This window comes from Euprymna scolopes, chromosome 12 (assembly GCF_053919585.1).
Source record: "Euprymna scolopes isolate OS-2025 chromosome 12, ASM5391958v1, whole genome shotgun sequence".
Taxonomy (NCBI): Eukaryota; Metazoa; Mollusca; class Cephalopoda; order Sepiida; family Sepiolidae; genus Euprymna; species Euprymna scolopes.
The window spans coordinates 66,961,971-66,971,745 of record NC_136493.1 but is presented as its reverse complement, the minus strand read 5'-3'; the positions used below and the strand labels follow the sequence as shown (position 1 = coordinate 66,971,745).

At 25.4% G+C, this 9,775-nt stretch overlaps 1 pseudogene; it reads left to right on the top strand.

Annotated features, from left to right (window-relative positions):
• The first annotated feature begins 1,637 nt into the window (after positions 1 to 1,637).
• Positions 1,638 to 1,771, top strand: LOC145291831 (U2 spliceosomal RNA; annotated as a pseudogene).
• Positions 1,772 to 9,775: the final 8,004 nt, after the last annotated feature.

Genomic DNA, 9,775 nt, shown 5'->3' with positions numbered 1-9,775 from the left:
TTGTTCTCTCTCTCTCTCTTCTCTCTCTCTCTTTCACACACATTCTCACTTTTCTAGATATAATAGATAGATTATGCTAGATATATTTCCATATGTCTGAATACCCTATATACAAATTTTATAATCGGTAGATAAAAAATTTGTTGAATATATAGGGTGAGAATTGTACTTACTCTCTCTCTCTCTCTCTCTCTCTCTCTCTCTCTCTCTCTCACGCACACATTCTCACTTTTATGGATATAATAGATAGATTATGCTGGATATATTTCCATATGTCTGAATACCCTATATACAAATGGTCAAATCTGTAGATAACAAATTTATTGAATAGATAGGTTGAGAATTGTTCTCTCTCTCTCTCTCGCAACCTTACACACACAACCACACGCAAACATTCTGACTTTTATAGATATAATAGATCGATTATGCTAGATATATTTCCATATGTCTGAATACCCAATATACAAATTTTCAAATCTGTAGGTAAAAAATTTGTTGAATATATAGGTTGAGAATTGTTCTCTCTCTCTCACACACTCACATTCTCACTTTTATAGATATAATGTATAGATTATGCTAGATATATTTCTATATGTCTGAATACCCTATATACAAAGTTTAAAATCCGTAGATAAAAATACGTTGAGTATATAGGTTGAGAATTGTTCTCTCTCTCTCTTACGCATACACACACACACACACACACATTTTCACTTTTATAGATATAATAGATAGATTATGCTAGATATATTTCCATATGTCTGAATACCCTATATACAAATTTTCAAATCTGTAGATAAAAAATGTATTGAATATATAGGTTGAGAATTGTTGTCTCTCTCTCTCTCTCTCTCTCTGGCTACCTCACACACACACACATTTTCACTTTTATAGATATAATAGATAGATTATGCTAGATATATTTCCATATGTCTGAATACCCTATATACAAATTTTCAAATCTGTAGATAAAAAATGTATTGAATATATAGGTTGAGAATTGTTGTCTCTCTCTCTCTCTCTCTCTCTCTCTCTCTGGCTACCTCACACACACACACATTTTCACTTTTAGAGATATAATAGATAGATTATGCTAGATATATTTCCATATGTCTGAATACCCTATATACAAACTTTCAAATCTGTAGATAAAAAATTTGTTGAGTATATAGGTTGAGAATTGTTCTCTCTCTCTCACACGAAACTGTGCGCTCGGTTTCTTCCCCCCCTTCCCACCCCAAATGCTTGGGAAACTGTGCACTGTTTTTGTTGGTTTTCAAGCTGCCTCTTCCCCCCCACACACACACACACAGTTTAACAGTAGTAGGAGGTCAAGAGAAAGAGGGTGAGAGAGAGAGAAGAGTAAGTTGGTGAGAGAGAGAGAAAAGAGAAAGAGGGTGTTGGTTTTATATTTTTATTATCGTCTAATATTTTGAAAGCTGAATTTCTAATAAAATGTGCATCTATAGGAGATAATGCCTGGGAATGTGTTCCCCCCCCCCACAGTTTAACAGTGGTGTGACGTCAAGAGAAAGAGGGTGAGAGAGAGGGAAGAGTAAGTGGGTGAGAGAGAGAAAGAGAGAGAAAAAAAAGAAAGACGGTGTTGGTTTTGTGAAAAAAGTTGTTATTTACAATTGTTCGCATTCTTGGCCTTTTGGTCAAGATCAAAGTGTAGTAACTGTTCTTCAGATGCTGCACTTCTATTTCTTGTTCTCTTTCGGTGGAGGAGAAATCCTCCACGACTGAGACAATTTTTATTTTTGTACCTTTTCTCCACGTTAAAAAACGACCCTGGTGTCTAACTGTCCCGTGGGGAGGCATAATAAATAGGTACAATTGTTCGCCATTAGTGGATGTTGACGTCACGTCACGTGACATGACTAAGCGTTTTTTTTTTTTAGTATGAATAACATTTTTTGTTTTAATTATAAAGTCTACACTTAATTTTATAGAAAATGATGTATATATAATAGAAAAAAAAAATTACTGGTTTTGTTGGATTCAAGTGGATCCCCCCCCTCCAGTTTAAGAGATAGCAGGTCACGTGGTAATATACAAAATGGCTAGCGTAAATATAAAGATCGGTTTTTTTATCGACGAATATTTTGAAAGCTGAATTTTTTTTTATTCCTGTACATTTTTTCCTGATATTTTTCGTTAAAACTCTTGTATAAATACTATTTTTAACCAGTTAAATACGTTGGAGACATTGTCATGGAGTTTAATAATCTCTAGAACAAAGCAGAAGAGAAATTACAAAAGTATCGGTAAAACAAAGTGTTTGTTTACATTTGTTCGCCATTACTGGATGTTGACGTCACGTCACGTGACATGACTAAGCGTTTTTGGATTATGTAATATTAACATTAAAATGACAGGTTTTTTGGGGGGCCCCCCTAGGAGAGAAATGATCAGTTCACCCCCTTTTAATGGTCCGTTTGGTGTGGAATTTCGATATTTGTCATGCGGGTGATCAAGGTTCAATATGATACATAATTTGTCAACTTTGGTTGTGTCTGTCAAAAGTTTGAGCTGACGTCACGTCACGTGACACGTATTGAATAACGTTAAAATGACAGGTTTTTTGGGGGGCCCCCCTAGGAGAAAAACGATCAGTTGACCCCTTTCTACTGGTCCGTTTGACGTGAAATTTCGATATTTGTCATCCGGGTGATCAAGGTGCAATATGATACCAAATTTGTCAACTCTGGTTCCGTCTTTCAAAAGTTTTAGCGTTACAAACAAACATACATACATACATACATACACACCGATTTTTGCCTTTTATATATATAGATGGATATAGACCGATATAGATATATATATAGCTATATATATATAGCTATATATATGGATATAGATAGATATAGATATATATATAGCTATATATATATAGCTATATATATAGATATATATAGATATAGATATATATATATAGATATATATAGATATAGATATATATATATAGCTATATAGATATAGATATATATATAGCTATATATATAGATATATATATAGCTATATATATATACATATAGATATATATATAGCTATATATATATACATATAGATATATATAGCTATATATATAGATATAGATATATATATAGCTATATATATATAGATATAGATATATATATAGCTATATATATATAGAAATATATATAGCTATATATATATAGATATAGATATATATAGATATATATATAGATATAGATATATATATAGCTATATATATAGATATAGATATATATATAGCTATATATATAGATATAGAAATATATATAGCTATATATATATAGATATAGATATATATAGCTATATATATAGATATAGAAATATATATAGCTATATATATATAGATATAGATATATATAGCTATATATATAGATATATATATATAGATATAGATATATATAGCTATACATATATATAGATATATATATAGCTATATATATATATTGATAGATAGATATAGATATATATATAACTATATATATAGTTATGTACAATAATTACATATAGTGTTTTAATAAGCAAGGTCTCCTCGTCAGCAAATTTTAAAGGGTCTTGATTGAATTTAAAAGACACCATAAATAAACCTAGCATTAAAAGTAAGGCAGATGAATCTGAAAAAATTGAAATAATAGGTCTGGATTTAAAATTTATAAGAAAATTAATATGGGTTAGAGATAGAAATAAGTAGAGAAAAATATAGATTTGAATTTACATAATAAAGTTGCTTTAAAAATATATAGAGATATTTACCTTTTAATTTTGCGCTTTTTGAAATACGGAACTATGGTTAAAATACTCATTTAGATGTTTGCTATAGCTTTTTATCTTATTGACTGATGAATTTTAAAAAAGGGGGGGGGGCGCTCCTGCAGTAAATTATTTCCGTGAGCGTATTTTTTATTTAAAGACGCTACGGGTTATATATAGAATGTTGCTTGTGCAATTACATATTTTAAGGGGAGATAATCGTCATATATTCTTTACTTTATTTATTTTAAGGGTGTAAGGGAGATAATTAGTCTAACTTAATTTATTAAAAAAAAATAAAATAAAATAATTGTAATCTATTTTTACTAATAAGTAATTTTTAATGATTTAAGGTTGTTTATATTTATTAAATTTAAACCAACATTTATGACTACATGTAAATATAAGCTCCTGTCTTGAATTTAATAGTTTGGTTGTATTTTTTATATCTTCATATTTTAAAATTTTTAGGGTCTCTTTTGTACATAGTGCACAAAATTTATCTCCTGGTTTATATGATTTGCAAGTCTCAATTATTCGCCATTTTAAGTTGAAAGAAATATTGCTGTTTTTTAGTTGCCAAATATAGTTGGATAGAGTAGTTTGGTTTGACAGAGAGTTATTTTTAAAAGAATGTTTGTGCATTGAAATTCTATGTTTTATTAGGCCAGATGTGGAACCAAAATATATTACCTCTTGCTTATTGTGATTATTTTCCGGTAGGTCTGTTGTTGGATTATTATATGGTGGGTTGATTAGTAATTGATCGGTAGATTGGTTTAAGTTGGTGTTATTATTTAATCTGGTAGTTGAGTTATGGTTGTTAATAGGTTCATGTAGATTAGGAGTTTTTGATACTGTGCAGCTATAGATAACATTTTTAATTTTACATGAGCCTTGCAGGGGACATTTATTTTTTCTTCTACAGTTACAGTCCGATGTATTTTGTATAGATGTATTTTGTAGTTTATTAATTTTCTTATTATTAGAGCTAATTATTTTCTTGATGAAGGTTAGGCATAGTAGAGTAAGAGAATTTAATTGTGTTCTTATTGAAAATTTTATTATATCTATGGGGGGGCTTTAAAGTTCTTATCTAATATTTTAAAAAATTCTCTGGCTATGTTTGTTTCTAGGATTTTGGAATATGGGGGGTTGAACCATAGGATTTCCTTGTGTCTATTCTTACGTTTACGGGTTTTGGTTTGCTGTTTATTTGTATTATTATCTAATATTTGTGGTTTGGTTTTATCTTTTTTTGTCTCTTGGTTATTTTTCTGAACTCGCATACGGGAAGACATTGCCATATTATGTTATTACGCTCTTAATAGGTTTATTTTCAATGGAGTTTATGTTTCTATCATTTTTATTTATGAATTTAATTTGTGAATTATATCCAGAGTTTTTAAGGGCTTCATTATAATATTTTTTATTTTTGGTAAATATGGATTTAGTAGAAGACAGTCTAGAAATTCTTAAAGCGATATTGAGAACTATTGATTTTAATATTGATTTAGGGTGGTTTGATTGATTGTGGACATATAGTAGTGATTGGCCTGGTTTATGATAGGGTTCAAAGGTAGAATTCTCAAGATTTAAAGTTATGTCTAAGAAATTAACAATTTTTTTATTAGGGTCGATTTTTATACTAAGTCCATAATTTTTAAATAATTTATGTAGAGCTTTAATTGCTTTTTCATAATTTTTATTAGTAGAGTTAATTACGAAAAGTGCATCATCTCTGTATAGTCCTCCTTCAAGTTTGAATTGTTTATGGAGTATACAATGTATTTCATTTAAAAGGAAAAGGCCAACTAGATACGTGACCTGAGTCGAATCCGTCAATATATGTAATTATTGTACATAACTTGATGTATACCACAATAAAAAGCATTGTTTTCGTAAACGATCGTACAGATAATTGATTTTGTTATTGTTCCTTATGAAACGGATTTTTAATTTAATTATGATTTGATTTTTAAATTTTAAATTATCAATCACATTATTATCTATTGACTTAGCTCTAGGACATTTAACTATCGATTATTAATTATATTATTATCTATTGAATTAGCTCTATGACATTTAACTATCGAGCTTATTATATATCTAAATTACAACATTTCTATTTCCTGTATTTTAATTAAACTAGTAATTTCACTGTTACATTAAAATACACTCAGCTCTTTAGACTATTGTTCTAATTTCCTTTAAATAATATCGATATATATATATATGTATATATTTATCTATATATATATCTATATCTATATATCTATATATATCTATATATATCTATACACATATATATCTATATTTATATATATATCTATATATATCTATCTATATATATATCTATACATATATATCTATGAATATTTCTATATATATATGATATATATCTACATGATATATATCTATATATATAGATATATATCTATATATATATATATATATATATATATATATCTAGGTATATATATATGATATATATATATCTAGGTATATATATATATATGATATATATATATATATGATATATATACATGATATATATATATGATATATATATATATATGATATATATATACATGTTATATATATATATGTATATATATATCTAGGTATATATATATGATATATATATATATGTATATATATATCTAGGTATATATATGATATATATATGATATATATAAATATGATATATATATGATATATATATATATGATATATATATATATGATATATATATGTGATATATATATATGATATATGTATGATATATATATGATATATATATATGATATATATATGATATATATATATGTATGATATATATATGATATATATATGATATATATATGATAGATATATATATGATATATATATGATATATATAGGTATGTATGATATATATATGATATATATATATATGATATATATATGATATATATATGATATATATATATGATATATATATATGATATATATATGATATATATATGATATATATATGATATATATGATATATATATGATATATATATATTATATATATGATATATATTATATATATATATGATATATATGTATGATATATATATGATATATATATATATATGATATATATATTAGATATATATGATATATATATGATATATATATATGATATATATGATATATATATGATATATATTATATATATATGATATATATTATATATATATGATATATATATTATATATATGATATATATATTATATATATATGATATATATATTATATATATATGATATATATATTATATATATATGATATATATATTATATATATATGATATATATATGATATATATATGATATATATATCATATATATATGATATATATATTATATATATGATATATATATTATATATATGATATATATATGATATATATATTATATATATATGATACATATATTATATATATATGATATATATATTATATATATATGATATATATATTATATATGATATATATATATGATATATATATCATACATATATGATATATATGATATATATTATATATATAATTTATATAATATATATATGATATATATATATGATATATATATGATATATATCATATATATATATCATATATATATATCATATATATATCATAAATATATACATGAGATATATGTAGATATAGGTATATATAGATATAGATATATATCTCCATATATATCTATATACATATCTATATATCTATATACATAGATATAGATATATATATATATATATAGATATAGATATATACCTATATCATTATATATATATATCTATATATATATCTATATATATATATATATAAATATATCCATATACATATATATATATATATAGAAATATATATATATATTTAAATATATCTATATATATATATATAAATAGATATATATATATATAGATAGATATAGATATATACCTATATCATTATATATATCTATATATATATATATCTATATATATATATATAAATATATCTATATATATATATATATAAATATATCTATATATGTATATATATATATATAAATATATCTATATATATATATAAATATATCTATATATATATATATAAATGTATATCTATATATATATATAAATATATCTATATATATATATATAAATATATCTATATATATATATATATATATAAATATATCTATATATATATATATATAAATATATCTATATATATATAAATATATCTATATATATATATAAATATATCTATATATATATATATAAATATATCTATATATATATATATATATAAATATATCTATATATATATATATATATATATATATATAAATATATATATATATATATATATATATAAATATATATATATCTATATAAATATATATATATATATATATATATATATATATATATATATATATATATATATATATATACAGTGATGATCATATTTATTGGCACGGTAAAATAAAAGTTAAATTTTGTCTAATTAATTCTAAAAAAGGGATTAAATTAAAGAAAATAACAAAGTATATTATGTATTTTTAACTGGCCTTTCCGATGCAGCAATCGGATTTTAGAAAAAATAAATAACAAAGGAACAACAAACATAATTGCAAAAAACCCTTGTTCAAAATTATTGGCACGGCTTTGTTTTTCTTTTAGTATCAGTATAATATCAATCAATTTCCGGTTTACGTGCTTTCTGAACTTTTTTATAGCCATATTATGCTTGTTTAACGCTAATTCAGTGAATAATGTTGTTCAGATAATTTTTAGATAGCGATTTATTTAAACTATTATAAGTGACTAAATTATAATTTTCAATCGCCATGGTTAAAACTAAGGAACACAGCGAAGACGTCAGGAAGCTTGTTGTAGCATGCCATACCAATGGGGAGGGCTATGATAAGATTTCAAAGAAGCTAAACCTTCCCAAATCCACTGTTAGAGCCATAATAAACAAGTTCAAATCGCAAGGCCACGTTATGAGTTTAGAGGGTAGAGGGAGAAAAAGGATTCTTTCCCCAAGAGATGAACGGAAAATTGTTCGACAAGTAAAACAAAACCCAAGGATCTCTGTTGGGGAGATTGTTGATGAACAGAGCACCTCTGGAGTGAATGTATCTCGACATACAGTTGGTAGAGTTTTGAAGAGAGCTGGTTTAAAAGCATGTCGTCCGAGAAAGACTCCCTTATTGAAGCCTATGCACCTGAAAGCAAGGCTAGCCTTTGCAAAACGTCATATTGATAAAGATGTTGCATTCTGGAAACGTGTTCTATGGACTGACGAAACGAAAATAGAGTTATTTGGCCATAATAAAGTGTCTTATATTTACAGAAAATCTGGCGAAGCTTTCCTGCCTAAGAACACCATACCCACAGTGAAGCACGGTGGAGGCAGTTTGATGTTTTGGGGATCCTTTGCTGCCTCTGGACCAGGGCGACTTGTTAAGGTCACAGGTAGCATAAAAAAGGAAGATTATGTAAAAATATTGGATGAAAACCTGAAAGACTTTGCTAAAGAGCTCTCACTTGGTCGTCGTTGGTGGTTCATGCAAGATAATGACCCAAAGCATTCGGCTAAACTGACTAAGAAATGGCTTGAGGACAATCATATTCATGTTTTGGAGTGGCCATCACAAAGCCCAGACCTTAATCCAATTGAAAATTTATGGAGAACATTAAAATTGAGGGTAATGCAAAGGAAGCCTAAGAATCTTATTCAATTGGAGGATTATTGTCAGGAAGAGTGGGCTAAAATTACTACTGAAGAGTGCAACAACTTGGTTGTAAACTATGAAAAGCGACTGAGGAAGGTAATCAAGGCCAAAGGCTATACAATTGATTAATAAATAAATCGTGCCAATAATTTTGAACAAGGGTTTTTTGCAATTATGTTTGTTGTTCCTTTGTTATTTATTTTTTCTAAAATCCGATTGCTGCATCGGAAAGGCCAGTTAGAAATA